Consider the following 26,473-nt stretch of genomic DNA (forward strand, 5'->3'; position numbering starts at 1 on the left):
TTGATTAGTGCTGTATGAGATTTTTGAATATGTCAGGAATTAGGGCTTTTTAAAATCTGATTTCATGGGTTGTAACTTTACAAACAACTTTCTTTCTTGCACAAGATATTTTATATCACTAAGACTCAGTCTTCTCATTTATAAAATAGGAATAATACCACAAACTTCAAATGTTTGCTGTGAGGATTCCTAAGAATAATGACAATGGAACACTTAGTATGGAGTAAATGCTTCAAAAAAAAAAAAAGTGTTTAAAGAATTACTGGGTCCAAAGTTGCTTACAGTATCTGCTACAACTTACTTATGTCCCCTGGTCACCAGCCTCCCTGCTACTTCCCTGCCACTGAACCTTCAATGAAGCCTCCCTAGTCTGTTATCTTAACCCAGTCCTGGTCCTTGGTATCCCAATAAATCTGTATTTTAAAATATTGAGGATGTCTGCTACACAGTGTTACTTTTCCCTGCATTTGTGTAGCTATGGATCTCCCTCAACCTTTACAACAGAGTTGATAGACTTTCCAATAAACTTCAAGGTCATTTTCTGACCTAAACTATGATATTTAGCTACTACTCTAGTTAAAAGGAAAAGAATGTATGTCCATATACATATGTATACATTTTTTTCCATGTCTTAGTAGATACATTGCTGAATAGCAAATGGTTTACTACATATTTAATGTTATTGCATCTTTTGGTTCTGTATAATTACCATAATGATGATTATTTGTCCTGTTTAAAAACATTGCTTTCTGTGATTTATGGGAAATTATTACAAAGTATAATGAAGAATTTTCCTGAATCTCTCTCTTTCACTTTTCCACAAACCCTCATCTATCATAGATATGTCAACCTCCCAGCAATGGTCATTTTTAAATTATTTACCTTCAATTACTTATTTTAACACCTCCCTTAGTTGTTATTTAATATCAAAACACAGTATTTAAGCATCATGTTTCATTTTTCTTTTTCTTTTTGGAGCAGGGGTTTAAGTGCCATTTTGCTTCCAGTTTATGTACTAGGAATGCTAAAAGGCATTTTAGGACTAAAAAACTATTTCATTTTCCTTACATTTATGATTATAAGTTCCCTTAAACTCAGCAGTTTTAAAGCTTTGTTTTTAGAGCCAAGTCCCTCTAGATGGCAGGGGACTGTTACTTAGCCCTGAGATAATGAACTGTGTTCCATTCTACTTCATTCTTCTTTGAGACCTTTTTCTTTCTTTTGTTTTCTCTCTCTCTCTCTCTCTCTCTCTCTCTCTCTCTCTCTCTCTTTCTCTTCCTCTCTCTCTTTTTTTTTTTTTTCTCTTTTTTCAGCAAATAGTCCATTGTGAAGAGTGTATTTCCTCAGTGTTTAGTTCCAAGTTCCCATCACTCATATCAGACCTGACGGGAGGAAGCGTCATGTATGCACTAAGATTTTCAAGCCCAAAGCTGTGTTGTTGCTTTCTCTAGCAGTACCATCTGCTCTGAGCCAAGTTTACAGCCAAGGGATTCCAGTAAACCCGCATGTCAAAAACTTCCCACTATGCGAGAATATCATCCTAAAGGATCTGTGTGAAATGTGAGTCACACATTTCAAAAAGAAAGCGACAATGTTTGGAATAACCACAGAATTCAAACAAAGACCCCATTACAGAACTCACACCAGGAGATGGCACACTCTAAAGAAAACTGCAAAAATTAAAGGGATATAAAAAAGAGGAGAAATAAAAAAACTGATCAAAATATTATCATTAAATTGATGCAAGCGTAGTTTCATGATATGAGTAAAAAAACCTTTCTTCAAGTAGTCGAAGATCTTTTTTCAAGAAAAGTTGTATCTTCCTTACATTAAACTATTTTAAAGTAATCTTTAGTGATATGAAAATTTTAAAGTATTTTAAAAGCGTACAACAGTATTAATTTAAAAATTAAGAAGGCAGTCAGAGATGAAAACTAATGTTAAAAAATGAGATACCATGCCCCACTTGTTAAAAAAAAACTCCTAAAACTATGAGACAATCGTGACATAGGCTTAGAACTTTTAAATGAAATAATAAAAATCTTATTTTTCATTAAGTTGTTTAAATCTCTAAAGTGCTTTCATTTTCATGAATTAAGCTGTCTTAAATTCTTTATGTTTAAATGTATTTCCCTATAGAAACAAATAATAGAACTTATGTTTCTAATCAGAGCTCAATATAAAAAAGCTTGATACATATAAATGAATATGTAAGCCATATTTAATTGTGACATACACTTTTTTCCCAAAAGTTTAACATTGCAAAGAACAGCCAGCTGTACACCTTTTATTTTCTTATACTTATTTAATATTATCTTCATTTATAGGACATTATCTTGTGGAGAAAGCTCATGAGATGCAGTTTGAGAAAAAAGGGTACGTAATAGAGTTTTTGGTAGAGAAGAGAAAGAAATTTTTATGAAAATGGCAATGTGGAAATTATGAACTTGAAAGATGCCCAAGAAAAGAAAATTTGAAAGATGGAGTCTCCTAAAGCTCAAGAAGGAGGGAATATTTTATCACATGCAACAAGATTGACCAGGGAGGTGGGGTTTTTCTTTTTGTTTTCTGTTATGAGTGTTAAGCATTGCTTTAGTTATCATTTTGCTGTGGAACAAATCACTCCAAAACTTAGTAATATAAGATGACATTTATGATTATCACTCAGAGCTCTATGTGTTGACTAGGATTGGCAAGGTGATTTTCACTCAGTGTCTTTCATGCAAATGTAGTCCAGGTGGCAAAAATAAGCTTTTGATTACATCACAACTTTAATTGAAACAAACATTGGTGCTATATTTTCTATGAAAGAAAGTTTAACATTCTTTCTCAATTAAGATATAGTTAATATACAACATTATATTAGTTTCAGGTGTACAACATAGTTATTCAACATTAATATATCTAACGAAGTGATCACACTAAGTCTCGTCACCATCTGTCATTGTACAAGGTTACATATTAGTGACTATATTCCCTAGGTTTTACATTACATCCCTCTGACTCATTTATTTTATAACTGGAAATTTGTACGTCTTATTCTTTTTTGGCCCTTCCCTGCATTTCCTCTCCTTTGGTAACCTCCAGTTTCTTTCCTATACCTATGAGACAGTTTCAGTTTTGTATTGTTTGTTCTTTTTTTTTTTTTTTATGTGAAATCATATGGTATTTGTCCCTCTCTGACTTATTTCACTTAGCATAATACTGTCTGGGTCTATCCATGTTGCTACACATGGCAAGATTTCATATTTTTTGGCTGAGTAATATCCCATGGTATATATCTAATACATATTTTTTACTCATTCATCCACCAATGCACACTTAGGTTGTTGCCATATGTCAGCTATTGTAAATAATGTTGCAATGAGCATAGGGGAGCACATATCTTTTTCTATTAGTGTTTTCATTTTCTTTGGGTAGATCCCTAGAGGTGGAATTGCTGGGTCATGTGCTATTTGTATTTTTATTTTTTTTGAGAATCTTCCATACTCTTTTCCATGGGGGTTATATGAATTCGCAACCCCACTAACAGTGAATGAGGGTTCCCTTTTCTCCACATCCTTGCCAACATTTGTTATTTGTTGTTTTCTTGATAATCACTATTCTAACAGGTATCAGGTAATATCTGACTGTGGTTTTAATTTGCATTTTCCTGATGATTAGTGACGTTGAGCATCTTATTATGTATCTGCTGTCTATCTGTATGTCCTCTATGGAAAAATGTCTATTCAGATCTTCTGCTCATTTGTTTAACTGGATTGTTTTTAGCTATTGAGTTGTTTGAGTACTTTATATATTTTAGATATTAGTCCCAATAAGATGCATCATTTGCAAATATATTTGTCCCATTCAGTAGGTTGACTTTTCATTTTCTTGATGATTTCTTTTACTGTGGCAAAGCTTTTTAATTTTATGTAGTATCACTTATTTATTTTTGCTTTTGCTTTTGGTGTCAGATTCAAAAATATCATTGCCTTTTTAGTAGCAGAATCTTTCATGTGCTTTAGAATTTTGCTTTGTCTTTTTTTTTTTTTTGAGTGAGATATTCTTTCTCTCCCTCTTTCCACACTCATCTCTTCTTGTTTAGCAATTGCCTCCATCACAATTCCTTCCATCTATGCCCTCCCTTAATAGTGTTACATTCAGTCTGCAGCTTATTCTCTGCAGTGATATGGCCCATCCAGTATTCTGGCCAACCAGAGGGCTGATATTGTCCTGGGATTGACGTTATACATATGTCTTCCTGACTAGGTACAGCCACAGTGGGCCGGTAGCCATAGCATTAGTCATATAAGCAATAACACTCTTTCCTTTTTAAGAAATACATTGCACTCACAAACAGGAAGAACATACTCCTAACACCTGAATTCCAACAGTAAACAAGGCTTTGAGACCACTACCCTGAACACATTTAGTCCCTTTACCCACAGCAGTCCAATTCCTGGTCAGAACACTGTAAGCCAAGTAAGCCAGGATACTGTAGTGCTTTGGCTTCATCTTTACATTTATGTCCTTTTTGTGCTATACAAGATTATCTCTGCTTTTGACACCAGTATATTTTGTCTTGTTTCCCTATTTGATGTATTACTGACATGTGCATGGGGCAGAATCTATAGCAACACTGTGAAATCTTCATAATTATCTAAGAGCTATTCCTGCCACGATTTTATATTTTAGGGTATACAATCCTCCTTCGATATGAGAAATATATAACTTCCTTCAGTTCTCATGTGTTATGAACTCTCAGTATGGTCAACATCTTACCTCCTTCAGAATTTCTAACATAATGACATCCACAGAATAGACTAAATTAAATATTTGTTAGTAAAGATGAGTTTAAGGAAAGTCTCACACAGAGAAAGAAAATAGGGGAAAGACATACATGGTAGGGTCCCAAAACAGTGAACATACCTTTAAAGTCTACTCTTTTATTAGTATTTTATATCTTCAAGTTCTTAATTAAACTCCACATTACATTGTTGTAGAGTATTAATGAAAAAATGATACCCAGTAAGACAGAAGAGGACATGTAAAGTGTTTGGAAGAGAGGGTACCAGGAAATATCTAAGCATAACATGTTACTTAAAAATAGAGTTGCCAGTGGGTTGTCACTTCATCTGTATCTATGTGTGCGTATTGGCAATGGGGTAGAGTGTTCCCTTAGACATCAGGAACCAGTGCCAGGTGCTGGGTGCCTGGGACTTATTACCATCAACATGGACAATTTCTCAGTTTTGCTAAAAGCTATCTTGAGTTGGTTGCTATGCTTATTTACTGGTTTATTTCCTGTGGATATTACTTTTCTTGTTTAAAATTTATTTTTGCTTAAGAAATTAGGAGAGAAGTGTAAATTCAATAATGGGAAAAGAAAGATAATAGAAAAAACAATAGAGAAAAAGAAATAAGCTACTATTCACATATTACTCCTAATTTCTGTAGTACCTAAAGTATTTTTGTCAGGAACTCGCATTGTATGACCCATATCATTGTAATTTTGCCTCCATGGCCTAATGAATTATACTGCAGCATCAGCATATGAGCTTATTAAAACCATGGTTCTTCAACAAAGTACTCTTCTTGCTTTTTTACTTCTAAATTTGGTTGTTATGTGTTATGTGTGATGACTAACAATTGTTTGTTTAAATCTTATTGCACATTAAAAATAAAGGATTTATTTTACTGCAACTATATTTTCATGCTGAATTTTTTTACTGCCACCAATTTTCAACCATTCAATAATTCCACTGTGGTTTTTATATTGAGATAAAAAGAACTTAAAAGACAAGCTTTTCAACCAGCTTCTTACCAGAGTAAGCTCTACACCACTCCCAAGTTTAGAGCCCTACACTCACTGGAACTAAAAATTTTGAGCTTTAAAAATGTCATGACACTGAGATAAAAAGAGAATCAATACAGAACAACTATGAAAACACTAGATTAAAATACAAAAATATTTCTAGGGTAATAAACCCTTGAAACCAAATATAAATAAACCAAATATACACATTTTTATAAACCACATTTAGTAAAAGTTAAGTTTTAAACATTTAAAACTTTTAAATATATTGTAACATTTATCAGCCACATGTCTAATCTAATATTAATTCAATTAATATAGTAAAACTTGTTGAACAATGCTTTTACAAGAGGAAAATTTTAAAATGTTGAAAATTTTGTTAAATCCTGAAGTTTGCTAATGTAAACACAAAGGTACAGTTGTGAGGGAATATTTTGTGGAAAAGGTCACATACTCTTAATTGCGTTGTATGTCAATTTTGGCCTAAGTACTGAGAAAAGTGCCTACTGATAGCATTTGTTAGAAAAATCTGGCACCAGTGTCAGTGGCTCGAAAGCAAAAACTATCAAAAGAGGAGAGAAAGACATGAGAGCATGGCAGCACTGACGGAATTCGAATCTTGGCTGTGCTACTAAACTAGCTTTGGGAATTTGTATAAATTATTATACTCTCACCAGAGGGTAAGGGGTTTGGGGGGTGGGGGATGAGAGTGAGGGGGATCAAATGTATGGTGATGGAAGGGGAGCTGACTCTGGGTGGTGAACACACAGTGTGATTTATGGATGATGTGATACAGAATTGCACACCTGAAATCTATGTAATTTTACTAACAATTGTCACCCCAATAAATTAAAAAAAAATTTTAAAAAAAATTATTATACTCTCTATGCCTCAGTTTCAACAACTGTAAAATCAGGACAATGGTAATAATGGTACTCATCTCAGAGGACTGGTGAATGTTAAAACAATGTCAATAAGTTAATATGTCTAAATTATTCATAGCAATGCCTGAAATATTGTGTGATCCCAGCAAATGTTAGCTATTATAATTATTGTTTGTATACATTATTAAAAACCAGTGTTAACAAACAAGAGATATCTGCAGTAGTTTTGGAAGCCTTTATACTAGTTCCACTGATGCCATCATTGCTCAAAATCTATTTGCAAGTCTTTCTTTGAAAATGCTTTCAACATCTACAGGACAAATATATCCACTTACATTGCATACTTAGCACATTATTTATGCAGATATTATTTTTGGTGTTGGGCATAAAAAATAAACAAAATGTAATTCCTGCCCTCAAAATGCTTATAGCTCAGTGGCAGAAATAGAAAACATAAATAAGCACCAAGCACAGTATCCTTAGGTGTTTTAGTACATAATTTTGACATTGAACTATAATTAATAATTTATATGCATTTTTTTCATTCTCATGGGACTGAAATGTGTACAGAACAGGGTTTGCCCAGAAATCAGCATTGAGACTGATCCCACATAAGTATCCAATAAATGATCGATGAAGGAATGGAAACAGTAATAATTATATATAAAGAGGGGAGACAATGGAATGAATGATGTCATCATTCCATAGGTTCTGAATGTGTATATATACATACATATACATACACACATAGAGGGTGCTAAAAAAATGTATACACATTTTAAGAAAGGAAAGAACTTTATTAAAAGTGTAATACTCAATATAACAAAATATGAATATGAGTCATGTGCATACACTTTTTTGGCACCCCTGATATATATACATACATATATATTATATATCAGAGGAATATATATATGTATGTATATATATATTCCTCTCAAGAAGTAGAAAACTTCTGAAGGAAGTTTATCCAGAGAAAGGAGATCAGTAATGAGCAACTCTAATTAAGGCCTCAAAAGTTGAGAAAGGAAAAACAGATATTCTGAGCAATTTAGGAAATACTATCTGCAAGATTTGGAGATTAACTGAATGGGGGGGTGAGAGAGAAAACGAAAAGCATTTCAGTCTAAAGTGAAACTTTGAATGACTAAAGTATAAAAACTCTTTGTATTCTGATGGTAAATCAAATTGTAGAAATTACCAACATTTTTAGAGCCGTTATTGTGTAAATAAATTGAATCATCAAATCCCACAGTACCATTTTTAATGAATTTCAGTAAACTGGAACTGATTTTCTTCTCTAGCATATCCGATTGTTATGTATACATTTTCATTTGAAGGGTTTCCAGACATTTTATTTAATGGGAACATATGGGAATTTGTGTAAAGCCTTTATGGGGTTAATTTTAAAAATAGAATTTAGTTGAATGAATAAGTTCCTGTTTATTTAATATTGCCTTATGATAGTATCATCACGTCTTATATTTGTTATTGGTCTATGGCACTAGGAACTCAAACATGTGCTATAGAACCTCTCACTAACAAATAACTACTCTTTGTCTTGCTTAAGGTGGAGTTGCAAAATGCTGATAGAAATTAAGGGGACAATATTTGTCATTTGTGTTAGGATGTCCACTTAGTCATTTAGGCAATTTTATCTGAAAACATAAGATTACTGTGTTCTATCAATCTTTCTGCCTAGATCCTATATTTCAACAATAATATGATATTTGTGAGACACCAAGTTTTCTAAAATCATTAGCAGAATCATTTTAAGTGTTCATAAGTCCTTCTTTCTTTGTTTAAGCTTATTTCTTATGATCCATAAAATAAATAAAATAATGCCTTTAGAATATTTCAGTGCTAAATTTTCCCCAAGTTTGTACAGCTGCAATTACTTGAATCTAAAAATACAAAAGATTTTGTCAGGGCGATGGAAATGCTTCTAAAATTCAAAACAATTCCAGAGACTTACATTTTTAAAATTCTGAAGTGACAAAAATTATATCATCGCACATTTACTATGTGTATAAGAAGATAAATTCCAGGTTAGAATTTAAGTTAAAGACTTAGATCCTATAATCTAACTTAAAGAATAGTGACATTTTTATTCTACAATTAGAAGCATTGCCCTTATTAAAAATAAATGCTGATGGATGCCCTCAGTTACCATGGATATGCCTTTAAACTTCTTATTCATGAAAGGCATTCATACGCAACCCTTAAATAGAGCTATAAAATCAATATCCATTGCAGTCCTATTACATATGGTTATCACAGTCACACAGGTACATTCAGTATACCAAAAGTTGTGTATACACTTTACATTAAAAAAATATGCTTTTTTTTTATATTTGAGAGGGAGGGTAGATTATTTGCTCTCAAGTTACTCTTAACTCAAAAAAACATAGCCCATCCCCAAACTGGACTGTGAATGACTCAGTCTGTTTCATATCCTTTTTATTCAAATTCCAGTGATTTTTTTTAAACCATATTTTATGCAGCAGCTGCAGGGTCTGAGCTTCTTTTTGTCTTTTTTGTCTTGACAAAAATAAAGGCTTCATTTAGCTCCTAGTGGAGCTATGAGCTACAATGTGTTTGTTAGTCTAATACATTCTTCCTTTGTATAGCTACTAACACCAGACAGCCTCACAACTCTCTTCCCTGCTAAACTATGTGAGAAGACAGTAGGTCATTGCTGCAGTCTGCCATCCAACAAAAGAAAGAGAGGTGTGAAGAAAATGTTTGTGTACATTTGAGATGCAGTGACTATCACTACGTAATTAGCATAAGACAGAGGCTGGCCCATAACCACAGGAAGGATAAGAAATTTTACTGACAGCTAAATTAGAACTATGTCAATCTGACAAAGATTGCGTAGAAAGGATGCTTGTATTTAGTTACCAGCACCATACTATGTACAGTTTTCTTTATTGTTAGGCAATATTCAAAACTCTCAGTGAAAGCAGGCAGTGTCCTGATCTGTGGTGTGAAACCATGGTCAGTTGTCACCATGACTACCCTGTCATGGAGAAGTCTGACAGACAATGGAATCCACTAATTATAACTTTACAATCCTACCCTATCTCTAGTTGACCAAATTCTTCACAGGATTATTGCATTTAATTTGTTTCTTAGTGAATGACCTGGAAACTCCAAAGCTCTCTTACAGCTCTTATCAGAGGAGCTATGTACCATTTCCAGAAAGCTCTCTGAACCCTAGCTACAAGACAAAGTTTAGACTTACCTCTTACCCAGATGTCTTTTCAAGCAGTACAACCTTCTTTCTAGTTGGAAGATTTACTTCACCCATTAATCATGTGTAATTGTTTCCATGTTACAGAGTTTTTAGTACATTCTCAATGATATGATTTATTAAATTTTATGTTAAAAATGACTTAGTTATGCTCAGGAGCAGTAAAAGACATGCGCGATGTATTCAGGAAACACTACCTTGTGTTACAGGTGGTAATTACCTTACCATACTCAAGTGATTTCTTCCATTTCAGAGTCATAATTCACAACCATTTTTAAGACCTAATTTGAGGATACTTGGAATAAAAAAAAGATGAACTTTTATACTTTTCAAATGCATATACCTACATATTTGTTAGTTGATAGTAACATGACTTTTGCTTTGTTAGTTGGCAACTTCAGTATCTCTAAAAGTAAGACTAATATAATGTCTGAATTACTAAGTAGCCATGAGACAAACTGTGTTTGAAGTGTTTTTAAGTACCAAATTGTATATTTGGAATATAAGCTGCAAATAGTGGTGGAGGTAAACTATAAAACATCATTATAGCTTAAAAAATAATAATAATCATAGCAACGAGACACCAGATAGAAACAAACTTAACTGAAGCTCAAATAGAAAATACACCTAATAAAATTGCATCCAAAATAATAAAAATACTCACTGTTATGTCAGAAACCATAAACCATAAATACCATTTTTTCATCTTTTGGTCTAAAATTCCATGACTTGCTGAGGTAAATTTTATTTTAATTTACTATATGTAGCATTTAAAACCCCTACAATCTTTCTAATATTTTGACGTTACTTGAGAATTAAACCTTATAGACTTTATGGGGAGGGCTATACTAGCTAGATATCCCAGCTTTAGAACAGTGGAGGTAATTAAATGCTGTGTGTCAGTCAAAGCATAAGACAAAAAGCACAGACTCTGAGTTTATGCGTAAAAGGGCTAGTTAGTTTGCAAATTGAGAGTGCTTTTGGGTAATATAGAACTTGGATTTGTCCCACTGAAACTAGTCAAATAAATGCAGTTACATATTTAAGTAGTTTCATATGTTCTGCTTCTTGACAAACAAGATATCAAAAAAGAAATGTCAAGAAGGAAATTCCAGGGAACCAAACTGGGAAAAGCTGTTGCTTCTCCTGGTCACTTGCATGAGTTAACTTAGGGACAGAAATGGTGGCAGTCAGTTCTGAGAGCCTGTCACTGTCTTCTACTTGCACCCAGGAGAGCCACATTGGGAGAATAACAAGGAGCAAAGATATTAAATAAACTCGTCCTGGGGCAAGATAGACTTCTGTGCTTAATTACTATAGAAATTTTCTTAAAGGATATTGTTCAGGCAATCCCTGATTAATTTTTTCAGGATTCTGGACTCTCATGATCCTGTTTTTAAAAATATATGAACAAACTGCATTGTTTTAGTGGTATGAATTCATATGATAATTTTGCAATAAATGTCTTCATAAACTGCTCATATTATTTTGTTTGGCTTGTACAATACATGGAATCATATATTTTTTCTGAATAATGTTTTATGTTTAGAATAGACATAATGTCTTGTGTTTAGACATTAACATAGAATATAAGATCCTTGAAGGCAGGAACTAGGATAATATCAAGTGCGTGGTCTTCAAAATACATGTGTTCAATTAATGTGTACTTGGGGATACATTTGAAACATCACCAGTAAGAGGGTAAAGAATAAAATGTGTGGCTACTATAGCCTGTAAGAAAAAATGCCTTTAACTCAGACAAGTGACATTTATAGGCCAACTCCTGAGGGCCATATTGGTTATAATGTCAAGTTGAATAGACCATTAATATACCTCAATGTATAAGTCTGAATGTTATGGCTTTTATCATCAGTGCGAAGGGTCCATAACTCAGAAACCACAAACCAAGTTGAGTTATTAAAGAATTTCTCTTAGGGGAAAAAAAAAAAAACACAAAACAAAACGAAACAAAAAAAAAAAAGCTTGGTTTATGATGAGATCTTTGTTGGTGAACTGTTCTTTTTAAAAATGAAAAACATAAAGCCTAGTCTTAAAATAAAAATGGAGCATGGGAATGTATAATAGAAGTTCAAATATACTTGGTTATAAAGCATTCACAAATTTTTACTAAGCCTACTGGGAAAGGCAGTAAATGATTTCATGAGGCTTCACTTTCAAAATAGACTAGAAATTTATTTAACACTATGCAATTTATTACTTCAAATGTCATGACATACATGTTCAGTTGCTTCTGACATAATTAGTGCAAGCAAGTGCTAAAAAGATGTTGAATAATGACTAAAAAGAAGCTAACTAAACACCATGAAATTTGATTCATGTAATGGTTCAGTATTGCCTATCTAATATACACAACAGAATCAGTATTAGCTTATTTGTCTTAGGAACCTATGCAGAAAGAAAGCTCTGATGTGTCTTTAAATTAGATAAAATGCAAAACGTGTGGAGGAATTTTAAAACACTGTACATGAAAGATTTTTAAGATGGAAAATAATCACACTCTTTGTAAAAAACTATTTTAAATTATATATATATATATATATATATCAACAATTATATATATATATCAACAATTATATATATATCAACAATTATATATATATATAGTGTAATAATTATCCCAAACCTCACAATTTAGAATTAGTGACATTTCTACTTTGATGCGATTTCATACAATTTTTTGACCTGTGCATCTTTTTACTAAATTGAAATTATAGTATACAATTATCATTTGTATTTTTCTCACCTAACATCCATTTCACTATTTTTAGGCAACTCAAACTGGACATTTTCAAAAATGAATGCATATATTTTCTTTTAAACCTAATTCTTTCCTGGTAGTGTTAGTCTTAGTAAGTACTGTGTTTCCTCGAAAATAAAACCGGGTGTTATATTAATTTGTGCTCTAAAAGGCGCATTCTGGTTTAGGTTCAGAGGATGTCATCCTGAAAAATCAAGCTAGGGCTTATTTTCCGGTTAGGTCTTATTTTCGGGGAAACGTAATACTACCCATTTACTTTGTTGCTTTAGACAGATACTTGGGAGCCATCCTTAGTTCTGCTTCTCCCACAACTGCACTATGGCCTCGGCAGAATCACTCTTGCCCCTGCCAATATTATTTTCACACAAGAGTCAAAATGAGTTTTTCAAAATTAAAATATGGTCTTGCTACGTTTCTGCTTAAAACACTTCAATGACTTTGGTTTGCTCATAGTACATTCCTTAGCCTCCTTATTTCTATTCAGCCTCATCTGTTCCACTCCGGTCTTCTTTCAATAGTTCAAATATTTGAAACTCAGTGACACTACCGGGACATCTCAAAGTCTGCTACTCCTGCTTGAATGTTTTCCTTTGTACTTTTCACTTTGTTAATTTTCTCAAGGACTCACCTGAAACATCTAACATGTTCATAAAAATATTCCTGTTATGTTTTAAAAATACTCATTGTACTTTTGTTTAGTAGCACTTATCAAAACTTGACTTATATAACTCCTAGTGTAATATTTACTGGCCTTGTCCTTATTTTAACGTCCATGATTACAGGGGAATGTATGTTTTTTCAACACTGTATACACAGCATACCTAGACCAACATCTGACACATGTGGGCACTCAATAAATTGTTATAAGTTTGAATAAATGAAAGAGGTCACTGACTCTAGTAATATTTTTCTGACATTTGTTAAAAACCTCTCCCAATTTATATTTGACTTATTACTACATAGTCCTATCTATAGAACATAATCCTCATATAGAGCATATACTCCATAGGCTTTAAGCTTGTATGATAATATTTCTATCTATTCCAGAGTCCGACTCATTAGCACATTTAAATAGGGTCAGTTCTACATTTCAAATTGTTTTGCAATTTATATAAAACTATTACTATTGTTTTTATTTTTCAGCTACATTGTAATTTTTTTGCATAAATGGTAGATCTTCAATTTGAGTGGAAATTGCCCCCCATACACTTTGATATAACTCTGAGTTTTCAGTATTGTGTGCGTGTGTGCACTTTTTTCTGCTTATCTTTCCCAGAGAATGTAGCAGAGACTACAGGATACTTCTATTAGAACTTGGGAACTTAAGGATTTATTATTTATCATAATGACATAGTATATGGCCTTGAACTTAACTGAGCTTTCTAGTCAAACCTTCCGTTGAACTTTGCGTTCAATCAAAGTATTCTTTTCTTGACCTACTTTTCTGCAGTTGTTTTATTAGGACTGTATTCTCCCCATTCCCACCTGCAGTATTATTATAGGACATAACAGCATTCCTACTCCTTGATTTCCCCCCACTGGGGTCAAAATGGTCTAGCACAGTTGATAATCCATCTAAGTACTCTAGTAAAGAAAATGCTGGTCTGAGTCTTTATTTTGTTACATGTAGTTGTTAGGTTATTAAAAGACAGTATAAAAATATTACAAGTGAATTACATACCACAAACCATTCACCTATGTAACTTTGGGCCTACCATATGCCGTGATCAGTGTTAGGCAGTTATTTTTCATTTAAAAATGCAGCATTACTATTCACAGGTATAAAACAAAATTTAAGATTGGAGAGGTTAAATAATTCTCTAAAGCTCAATAAAGACTCAGGCCAGAATTTGAATACAAATCTATCTGATTACAAATTCTAATTTATTTTGCTTAAACATGTACAAGTTACCTCACTATTCATACACTGTAGCACAAAATGCTAAATATATTTCTTACTCTATAAGGTAAATTAAGAAAACATTCTTTGGTGTATTATATCAAGTTTAGTTAGAATTAGGAAAGATTATGAAAATCATGCGCTATATAATGGTTGGTATATCAGGTAAAATGAAACTAACATTTATTCTCATACTGTTCCACATATATGAGCTTCAAATAAAGATGGAAAGATAAATATAAGAAAACTGTGGGTCAAATAAAGCCTATGTTTCTGCTCAGTGATTGAATAAGTAATGTCTACCCTTTCGTGTTATAATATCCTACATGCAGTAAAAAATCAACAAATATATTGGGCTATAACTTTATCTCATTTGAATCAATAATAATTGGTAAAATTAAATGTGTGGAGAACAACAGTTCAGAGAGGAAGAAAAATATCATTCAGTATATCACTTCTAAATGACTGCTTTGCAAATTGTAAATAAAAATCAATATGAATATTATTTCACATCGTATATCAAAACAAACTTCAAGCATTTTGAATATTTACATATCGATAAAAACAGAAAATGGGTATTTATTAAGTCTGTGTGGAAGTAGTGGGAAGCAAATGTTCTAAGTTGAGATATAACAGGGAAAAAACAAAGAAACGATTAATAAATTTAAGCACATTGCAATAGAATTAGTGTGTTTAATACAGAGCAAAATTAACATATTTGAAAATCATTTGCTGCCAATATAAAGTAGATAATTAAAAAATAAATCATTCAAATTTGTAAGCAATGCCAAAACCTCAAAATATAAATGGTTAAAAATATCAATAAAGTCATCATAACTAACAAATAGTGAACTAGAAAAATCATACTTATTAGTAAGTAAAGCAATGCCAATTAAATAGTCAGTGAAACATGCATTTCCCTTTCAATTTAGAAAATAATAAAGAACTGTTTATGTTGATAAAAGAGGTAAAATATGCATTTTCTTATTTTGCTGGTGGAAATGCAATTTGTGTAAATAATTAAAAAAAATATTTTGTCAATAATTAAGTGATTTCAACGATTCTGTTTCCTGGCTTCTAGCATAAGGAAATTATCTTGTGTGTATGTGTGTGGGAGTGAGGGGTGGGGTGGGAAGCATTAGGTAAAAAGACGTTTGGTGAGGCATTATTCACAATATTGAAATTTGCAAAACATTTTAATTTCCAATAATTAGCAGTATGTGTAAACTGTGGAATATTCATCCAATACTATTCAGCTCTTAAAATGGTATGTTTAAAGAATAATAGTATCATTTATATTTTCATGCAATTTCCCTTTATAACTTGAGGGGATCTAGTTCAATGCAAAATAACCTTGGTCCACTTTATTTTATTTTACTTTTCTATTAGTTTCAGGTGTACAAAACAACATAGTGATGTATATATATACCTCACAAAGTAATAACCCCCCAAAAATCTATTATACTTCTGACACTGTGCATAGTTATTACAATATGATTGACTATATTCCCTATGGTATACTATATATTCCCACAACTATATTTTAATTATAGTTGACATTAAATATCATTTCATATTAGTTTCAGGTGTACAGCATAGTGGTTAGGCATTTATAGAATTTATGAAGTGATCTCGTTAAGTCCAGTACCCATCTGACAATGTACATAGATATTATATTATTGACTATATTCCCCATACTGTATTTTACATCCCCGTGACTCTTTTGTAACTACCAATTTGTACTTCTTAATCCCTTCCCTTTTCTTACCCAGCCTTCCAACACCCTTCCCATCTAGTAGCCACCAGTTTGTTCACTGCATTCTATGAGTCTGTTTCTGTTTTGTTTGTTTGTTAGAATCCACGTATGAGTGAGATCATATTGTAATTGTCTTTCTCAGTCTCACTTAATTCACTTAGCATGATAACCTCTAGGTCCATCCACGTTGTTGCCAGTAGTATGATTTCATTCTTTTTTATGGCACAGTCATATTCCATTGGATATATGTACCACAATTTCTTTATCCAATTGTTCATTGATGGGCATTTCAGTTGTTTCAGTATCTTTGCTTTGTAAATAATGCTGCAGTGGAAATAGAGGTTGCATATATCTTTTCAAATTAGTGTTTTGGATTTCTTTGGATAAATACCCAGGAGTGGAATTGCTGGGCCATAAGGTAGTCCTATTTGCAATTTTTTCAGGAACATCCATACTGTCTACCATAGTGGCTGCACCAATTTGCAATCCCACTAACAGTGCACAGGGTTCCCTTTTCTCCACATCTTTGCCAAAAATTGTTGTTTGTTGATTTATTGATGATAACCATTATGACAGTAGTGAGGTGGTATCTTATTATGGCATTTATTTGCATTTCTCTGATGATTAGTAATATTGAGCATCTTTTCACATGTCTATTGGCCATCTGTATCTCCTTTTTGGAGAAATGTCTATTCAGCACATCTGTCCATTTTTATTAAACAAGATTGTTTGTTTGCTGGTTTGTTGGTTTTATGGTGTTGAATTGTACAAGTTTTTTATAGATTTTGCATATTAACACCTTATCAGAAATTTCATTGGTGAATATCTTTTCCCATTCAATAGGATGTCTTTTTATTTTGTTTATAGTTTCCTTTGCAGTGAAAAAAACCTTTTAGTTTGATGTAGTCTCATTTATTTATTTTAGCTTTTGTTTCCCTTGCCTGAGGAGATGTATCAGTAAAAATATTGCTAAGGGAGATGTCTGATAATTTACTGCCCTATGTTTTTTTCAAGGACTTTAATTGTTCTGGGTTTTACATTTAAGTCTTTACTTCATTTTGAGTTTATTCTTGTATATGCAATAAGAAAGTGATCCAGTTTCATTTTTTTTGCATGTGTCTGTCCAGTTTTCCAGCACCATTTATTGAATAGACGGTCTTTACTACAGTGTATATTCTTGCTTCTCTTGTCATAGATTACATGACCATATAAATATGGATTATTTCTGGGCTCTCTATTCTGTTCCATTATCTATGTGTCTGGATTTATGCCAATACCATGTTGTTTTGCTTACTATGGCATTGTAGTATAGTTTGATAGCAGATAGTGTGATGCCTCCAGCTTTGTTCTTCTTTGTCAAGATTGTCATGGCTATTTCGGGTCTTTATTTTTCCATATAAATTTTAGGATTATTTTCTTCAGTTCTGTCAAAAATGCCACTGATAGGGATTGCATTTAACCTAGTTGGACATTTAAACTATATTAATTCTTCCTATCTATAAATATGGTATACGCTTCCATTTATTTGTATTTTTTAAATTTTTCTCTTCAAAGCCTTAAAATTTTCTGAGTACAAGTCTTTTACTTCCTTGGTTAAATCTATTGCTAGTTATTTTTTTTTGATGCATTTGTAAATGGGATTGTTTTCTTAATATCTCTTTCTGATAGTTCTTTATTGGTGTATAAAAATGTAACTGGTTTCTGAATATTAATTTTGTGTCTTGCTACTTTGCTAAATTCATTTATCGGTTCTAATAATTTTTTGGTGGCATCTTTGTGTTTTCCTATATATAGTATCATGTCATTTGCAAATAATGACAGTTTTATTGCTTCCTTTCAAATTTGGATGTTTTTTATTTCTTTCTCTTGTCCAATTGCTGTGACTAAGACTTCCAATACTATGTTGAATAAAAGTGGTGAAAGTGGACACTCTTCTCTTGTTCTTATCGTCAGAGGAATGCTTTTAGCTTCTCCCTATTGAGTATGATGTTAGCTGTGGGTTTATCACATATGGCCTTCATTATATTGAGATATGTTCCCTTTATTCCCACTTTTCTGAGAGTTTTATAATCATAAATGGGTGCTGAATTTTGTTAAATGCTTTTTCTGCATCTGTTGATATGATCATATAATTTTTATTTTTCATTTTATGTGGTGTTATGATATTGATTGATTTGCGGATATTGAACAAAACTTACATACCAGGAATAAAACTCACTTGATCGTGGTGTATGATCTTTTTAATGTATTGCTAAATTATGTTTGCTAGTATTTTGTTGAGGATTTTTGCATCTATGTTCATCAGAGATATCTCCCTATAATTTTCTTTTTTTGTAATGTTTTGTCTGGTTTTGGAATCAGGGTAATGGTGGCCATATAGAATGTGTTTGGGATCGTCCCTTCTTGAAGTTTATGGACTAGTTTGAGAATACGTATTAATTCTTTTTTGAATGTTTGGTAAACTTCACTTGTGAAGCCATCAGGTCCAGAATTTTGTTTATTGGGAGATTTTTTGATTATTGATTCAATTTCATTGGTAGTAATCTGTCAGCTCCAATTTTCTATTTCATCTGATTCAGCCTTGAAAGATTGTATGCTTCTAGGAATTTATCCATTAATTTCAAATTGTCCAATTTGTTGGTATATAGTTGCTCACAGTATTTCCTTAACTTTTTTTGTAATTCTGTGGTGTCCATTGTTACTTCTTCGCTTTTATTTCTGATTTTATTTATTTGGGTGCTCTCTCTGTTTTACTTGATGAGTCTGGTTAAAGGTTTATCAATTTTGTTTATTTTTTCCCAGAGAAATAGCTTTTGGATTCATTGATTTTTTTTTTTTTTTTTTTTTTTTTTTTTTTTTTTTTTTTTTTTGGTTCTTGTTTTGTTTTGCTTGGTTTGGTTTGGTTTTTTTAGCCTTTTTTCCATTTATTTCGACTCTGATCTTTATTATATCCTTCCTTCTACTCACTTTGGGCTTTTTTTGCTATTGTTTTTCCAGTTCCTTTAAGTGTAAGGTTAGATTGTTTATTTGAGATTTGTTTGTTTATTTCTTGAGGTAGGCCTGTATGGCTATGAATTTTCCATTTAGGACTGCATTCACTATGTCCCATAGATTTTAGTCATTATGTTTTTATTTTCATTTGTCTCAAGTTATCTTTTGATTTCTTTCTTGATCTTATTGTTATCCCATTCATTATTTATAGCATATTCTTTAGCTTTCATGTGTGTTTCTGTGTTTTTCGTTTATTTCTTGTAATTGATTTCTAATTTCTTACCATTGTGGTCAGAGAAGAATCTTCATATGATTTCAGTATTCATAAATTCATTGTGACTTGTTTTGTGGCCTAACATGTGGTCTATCTTGGAAAATGTTCCACGTGCGCTTGAAAAGAATGCACGTTATGCTGCTTTGTTGTAAAATATCAATTAAATCCATCTTGCCTAGTGTGTCATCTAAAGCCACTCTTTCTGTGTTGATTTTCTGTCTGGAAGATCTGTCCACTGGTGTCAGTGGGGTGTTAAAGTCTTCTACTATGGTTGTGTTACTGTTGATCTCTGTCTTTATGTCTGTCAATATTTGTTTTAAATATTGAGGTGTTCCTATTTTGAGTGAATAAATATTTACTAAGGTGATGTCCTCTTGTTGGATTGATCCCTTTGTTATTACGTAATGTCTTTTTTTGTCTATTATAGTCTTCGTTTTCATACCTATTTTGTCCAATATAAGTATGGTTACCCCAGCTTTTTCCTCATTTTTATTTGCGTAAAATATCTTTTCCCATTCCTTTACTTTCAGTATATGCGTGTCTTTGAATCTGAGGTGGGTCTGTAGTACACAGCATATGCATGGGTCTTGTTTTCTTATCTATTCAGCTATGCTAAGTCTTTTCATTGGAACATCGAATCCATTTATATTTAAAGTGATTATTGATAAGTAGATAGTTATTGCTATTTTATTATTCATATTTTTGATCTTTTTGTTTGTTTGTTTTCACCCTTCCTCTTAAAAAATCTTTATGCACTCCTATATTTATTGCAGCACTATACACAATAGCTAAGACATGGAAACAACCGAAATGCCCATCGGTAGATGACTAGATTAAGAAAATGTGGTACATTTATACAATGGAGTATTACGCAGCCATAAAGAAGAAAGAAATCTTACCATTTGCAACAACATGGATGGACCTAGAGAACATTATGTTAAGTGAAATAAGTCAGACAGAGACAGATAAGGACCATATGATCTCAGTTATACGTGGAATCTAAAGAAAAGAATAAGTGAATGAACTAATCAGTAACAGTTTTGGAGACAAAGAAGAAAAACTGAGGGTTGCTAGATGGGCGGGGGAGTGGGGGTAAGGGGGAAGGTGAGGGGATTAGAAAACAATCAGTAATCACAAGATGGCCACGGGGTTTTGAAAATTAATCTGGGGAACGTAATTTAGTGGTTACCAGAGGGTAAGGGGGTTGGGGGATGGGAGATAAGGGTAAGGGGGATCAAATATGTGGTGATGGAAGGAGAACTGACTCTGGGTGGTGAACACACAATGTAATTTATAGATGATGTGATACGAATTGTACACCTGAAATCTATGTAATTTTACTAACAATTGTCACCCCAATAAATTTAAAAAATAAAGAAAAGTCCTTTTAACATTTCTTGTAATACTGGCTTGGTGGTAATGAATTACTTTAGCTTATTTTTGTCTGGGAAGCTCTTTATCTCTCCTTTAATTTTAAATGGTAGCCATGGGTATAATAGTCTTGGCTGTAGACTCTAGTTTTTCATTACTTTGAATATTTCCTGCCACTCCCTTCTGGCCTGCAAAGTTTCTGTTGGGAAATCAGTTGATAATCTTACGAGAATTCCCTTTCAAGTAAAAAGTTGTCTTTCTCTTGCTACTTTTAGGATTCTTTCTTTGTCTTTAACCTTTGCCATTTTAATTATAATGTTTCTTGGTGTGGGCCTCTTTGGGTTCACTTTTTTGGGGGACTCTCTTTACTTCCTGGGTTTGTATGTATATTTCCTTTGCCAGGTTAGGGACATGGCAAAGGAAATATACATGCAGTCATTATTTCTTCAAATAGGTTCTCAATCTCTTGCTCCCTCTCTTCTCCTTCTAATCCTTTTATGATGCAAATGTAGTTACACTTGATGTTGTCCCAGAGGTTTCTTACACCATCTTTGTTTTTTTTTTTTATTCTTTTCCTTTTTGTTATTCCAATTGGGTGTTTTCTGCTACCTTGTGTTCTAAACCTCTGCTTTGATCCTTTGCATTATCTAATTTGCTGTTGATCCCTTCTAGTGTATTCTTCATATCAGTTATTGCATTCTTCATTTCTGACTTTTTAAAATGGATTTTATAGCCTTCTTTATGTGTACCACCTATTTGTTGAAGTTCTCATTAAGTTCCTAAAACATTCTTATAACTAGCATTTTAAACACTGTCTCTGGTAGGTTGGTTGCCTCCATTTCACTTAGTTCTTTTTCTGAAGTTTTCTCCTGTTCTTTCATTTGGGACATGTTTCTTTGTTTCCTCATTCTGGCTGCCTTCGTTTGCTTCTATGTATTAAATAGCACTCCTGTATCTCTAAATCTTTTCCAGATGACATTATGTAGTAGGTGTCCTGTGTGGTCCAGTGGCGCAGTCTCCCTAGTAACCTGTGTTTGTGTTCCAGAAGTGTTCCTTGTGTGCGTTGCGTGTATTCTCTTGTTTTAGTTGAGCCTTAATTGCTTTCAGCATGTCAGTGAGTTATATTGACTGCCAGGCTGACCAGTGAGTATTAGCTATGACCACAGCATATGAGCTGCTGTGTGGGGCTGGCTCCTCAAAGAGGGATTCACCCCAGTGGGCTCTTGTGCCTGTTGAGACCACCCTTTGGGTGTGCCACTTGTGGGGTTAATCGGGTAATGTTCCATCGTAGTCTGAGGTTGGCCTCTGGATGTGTTCATTCTGGTGCCTATTGGGAGAGGCTCCCATGCAGGCCAATTTCAGCCTTGCCTGTGACCAGCCCATGATTACCTGGTAGGAGATACAAGCTATATTCAATTGGTTGCTGCCTGCGTTGGACCTGGAGTTGTGTGAAGGTGGTCTCACTGTGAACTGAGACTAGCTGCCACCAGTATCAGGCCTGGGGCAGCTTAGCAAAAGGCGCAGGATCCCTCTAGGCCTATTGACACTTGCCAGCTGTCAGTAAGGATCAGCTGCTAAATGAGCCTTCTTAGGTGTATGGGCCATGCTGGTTGACCTGGTGTTGGCAGTGTCCCCAGCCATACTGCCCAAGTGGGGTGGGTTGGGGTCCCTAGGAGTCACAGAGTGTGGCCAGTGGTTTTTACAAACTTAATGTAGATTCAGTTCTTTCACCAGTGCTGAGCCTATGGCTACTCTGCAAAACACTATTAGTACACTGTGGTCAGTTATCATTCGCCTTGGGTTCACAAAACTCCGACAGCTGTCCAAGAAAGTCTACAGCATGAGCTGGTACTGTCCATCTGCCACTGAAAATTTCCCAGACCTCTGCAGGTCACCTGCTACTGTACAAGCATCCACCAGCTTGTGGGGCATGGCTGGCCACCCAGGAGCTGAGAGTGCCCCAGTCAATGCCAGGCTATATGGGCAGGATAGGATCCCAGGGAATAATGAGCTGTGGCCAATGGTTTTTACAAAGCTAATGTAGATTCAGTCCTTGCACCAGTGTTGAGTCTGTGGCCACTCTGCAAAAATGCCCTGAGAACACCCCAGCCAGCTTCTGCTTGCCTTGGCCCACAGATCTCCAAGAACCTCCCAAGAAAGCTGCAGTGCAAGCTGGGGTTGACAACCTGCTACTGAAAGTTTCCCAGGCCACCAGTTGCTGTATAAGCCTCCTGTAACTTGTGGGGTGTTACTGGCACCCAGGATCTGAGAGTCCCCTAGGCGATGCTGCATTAGTTGAGTGAGGAGGAGTTCAAGGGAGTTACTAAGATCGTGCAAGTATGTCCCCATTTTACCCAACCAATGGAGTCTCAGACATGGCTTTTGGGGGTAGGGTCAACACAGGAAAAGTGGTGCCCTCCTGTAGGTTACGTGTCAGGCAGGCTCCACACAAGAATAATGGTGGTGTCCCTCTAGCCCTTGCACTGAGTCATACAACTCCGACTTTCCCTGTATGTCTCTGGCACCTCTCGAATTGACACCCCTCTACTGGAGCCCAGGGTGAGTCCTTGCAAGCAAGTGAGTATATATGGGGTCACTTTAAGAGGATGTGGGCTTTCTAGCTGCCTTCCATCTCACCAGGATGGACAAATGGAATCCTCGCTGATTTTCACTGCCAGCTATTGTGAGGACTCCTCTTCGCAACACAGGATCTCTGGGGTAGGGTGTCTGGTGTGTGGCTGGCACCCCTCTCTCTTCGGGAGGGACCTTTATCACTGCCATTCCCTCATGGTGCTCAACCACTGCCATGGTTTGGGGGTCAGCCCATTTTGCATATCCACACCTCCAATCAGTCTTGATGTGATCTCTTCTTCATATCCTGAGTTACAGGGGTTCTGTTCAGGTAGTCTTCAGGTGTTTCTCAAGGTTGACTGTTCTAAAATTTCATTGTAATTTTAATGTGATCATGGAACGCAGCAGACATTATATTGATCTATTCCTCCATCTTGGACCTTGTCCAACCTTGGTCCTCTTTAATTTAGGGTTTTCCTAGGAAAGTGGATTTCCCTTTTTACTCAGTGAAATTGACAGAAAATTTTAAAGAGTATATTTTTAGTGTTTAAATGTTGATATGTTGGTTTTCTCTAGTTCCTATTGCCTGTGGGTGTAAATTTTTTATATTAACATAACACAGAATATCTTGAACTGTGCTGCTATCTGCAAATGAAGGAACTCAGTTTCCACTGCCCGGCCTATCACATTGCCAGCCAAGACTTCAAGAACTTGGGGGAGTTTTCTGGTTTCTACATGTGCTTTTATGACTAAGCCTACTTCTGTTGGGGCTGCTTGTCTGCTGGAACAATTTTCTGTTTCTAAAAGTTGATACTTGTGTAAATTGTTCCACAGTGTTTGAATATGTCACCAATGCTAGCCATCTCCATTGGAATCATCATAGTTTTAAAATTGCCTTAGATTTAATTGTCGTTTTTTTTTTTTTTTTCCTTCCTGAATCCATTCTAGTAGAATCATTGAATGTTGAAATTTCTAATGCTTTTTTATGGAGCATCAAAGTTGTCTTGATTAGGCCTGCTGCTTTCTTCTCTCCAGGGAATTCACATCCCCAGCATGTGGCTAAAAAGCTGTAACTTCTTCACCAGGTGCAGGGGCATTTTCACAATTTCCCCAGGTATACCCATCTGTGTCCCATGACGCTGCTTCTGTCTCACAATTGTCCTTGCCACCAACCACTCATGATGCCAAAATAGTATGATGACTGCATGTATATCAAAGAGGATGTGGCATGGAAAAGAAAGCATTTTTCTCTTTATTACCACATCTTTCTTGAGGGTCTCAAGGCAATGCTGCTTGTGATCCAAGCTTTTATAAAACATCTTTTCCATTGTTTTTTCTTACAACCATTTTTAGTTCAAAGACTTAAATTCAAGTGACAGCCACATTGCTATATTGATAACTTCGCACCGTTTTTGATAACTAAAATATTTTTGCTGCATTAAGATTCTCACATCTGTCTTATGCCTTGCACATCTTCCTAGGAATCCAGCTGTCTACTTCCAGTCCTTATCACTACCAAGAAATTTTCTTGAACAGAATCTTTCCTGCATATCCCACATATATTCAATGGGAAGCATACATGCAGTCTTTGCTCTGAGAAACTCTGGAGTCCAGGTCAAATCCAGTGCAGCACCAATTTCTTCTGTGGATCATCAAGAGAATATTCACTCCATTAATTGCTCACATTTTAGATTTGTGCAGCAAGGATTCAGGTGATATTTAAGAGCTAGACCAGTGGTTCTCAGAACTCACTTTGGAAATGTAAGCTTCTGTCTCTCCTTAAGCTTCTACCTATCACTTTAAAGTCTCAGCAAAACCTTCCTTTCAATACAAAGTTACACATCCTAAGTGCTTGTCAACCAAATCACAAACCTCGAATCCAGTCAAATGACTGGTTTTCTGCTTATAAAAGTAATAACTAATTTGGTGTTTCATTGTGGTTTGTTTTTTAATAGAGGGTGGATTATACTAATGGGGCACTGTCTACATGGCATCTAAATAACCAGTATGTTTCCCCTGACATTTTCGTAATTGTCCCCTGAACTACATTAGCAAATACACATGTTGATTTATGACAGGCTTTAAATCAAACTATTGAACTTCAACTTTTCACAAAAGTGTTCTATTAAGAGACAAAATTACTAGAAGTTTTTTTGAAAAAATAGATTTCCTAAATCACAGTTATCAAAATATCATAAAGTACAAATTTAGAAGAATTTAGATTATTTTTCCTTGAATACAATTTTTATAAATGCTAAAAATACATAAAAATGTTTCTATTGGCAGTTGTCACTATAGAACTGTAAATGTGAGAAGTCTTATGGATCAAAGCGATCTAGTGGTGCTGCTGAACTTGTGACCATAGATTGAAAATAAGTCAAATCTCCAATTTTACCTCTGGAAACAGGCATATTGATTTGTCTTTCACATAATGTTATTTAGCTCTCTAAAACAAGATGTTTAGAGGAAACATTTCATGTTTTATCTCTAACAATTTTAAAGGCAATGCCTATGGATTTCCACTTCATCTTTATATATACTTATGTAATATATGTATCTAGGTATGTGTGTATATATATGTGTATGTAATAGATATATATAGAGAGAATATGTTCATATGAAATACACATATGTTTATGTATATACGGAATACATATATTTATATACAGAATACATGCAGACACATATATAATGTATATGTATTCTCTAAATAAACACAAGCAATCTAAATAATGAATTCATATTAACTGTTAAAACATCCTTAAATTTATGTCTATTGGATTTTTTTATCTAATTATTCTCTAGTTTCTTTCCTGCATTCCTTAAAATGGTAAGTAAATTTCTGTTGCTATGGTTTAAAATTTTGAGCAGAAGACTGACAATTATATGATTCA

The sequence above is a fragment of the Rhinolophus ferrumequinum genome, chromosome 3 (assembly GCF_004115265.2).
Source record: "Rhinolophus ferrumequinum isolate MPI-CBG mRhiFer1 chromosome 3, mRhiFer1_v1.p, whole genome shotgun sequence".
Lineage (NCBI taxonomy): Eukaryota > Metazoa > Chordata > Mammalia > Chiroptera > Rhinolophidae > Rhinolophus > Rhinolophus ferrumequinum.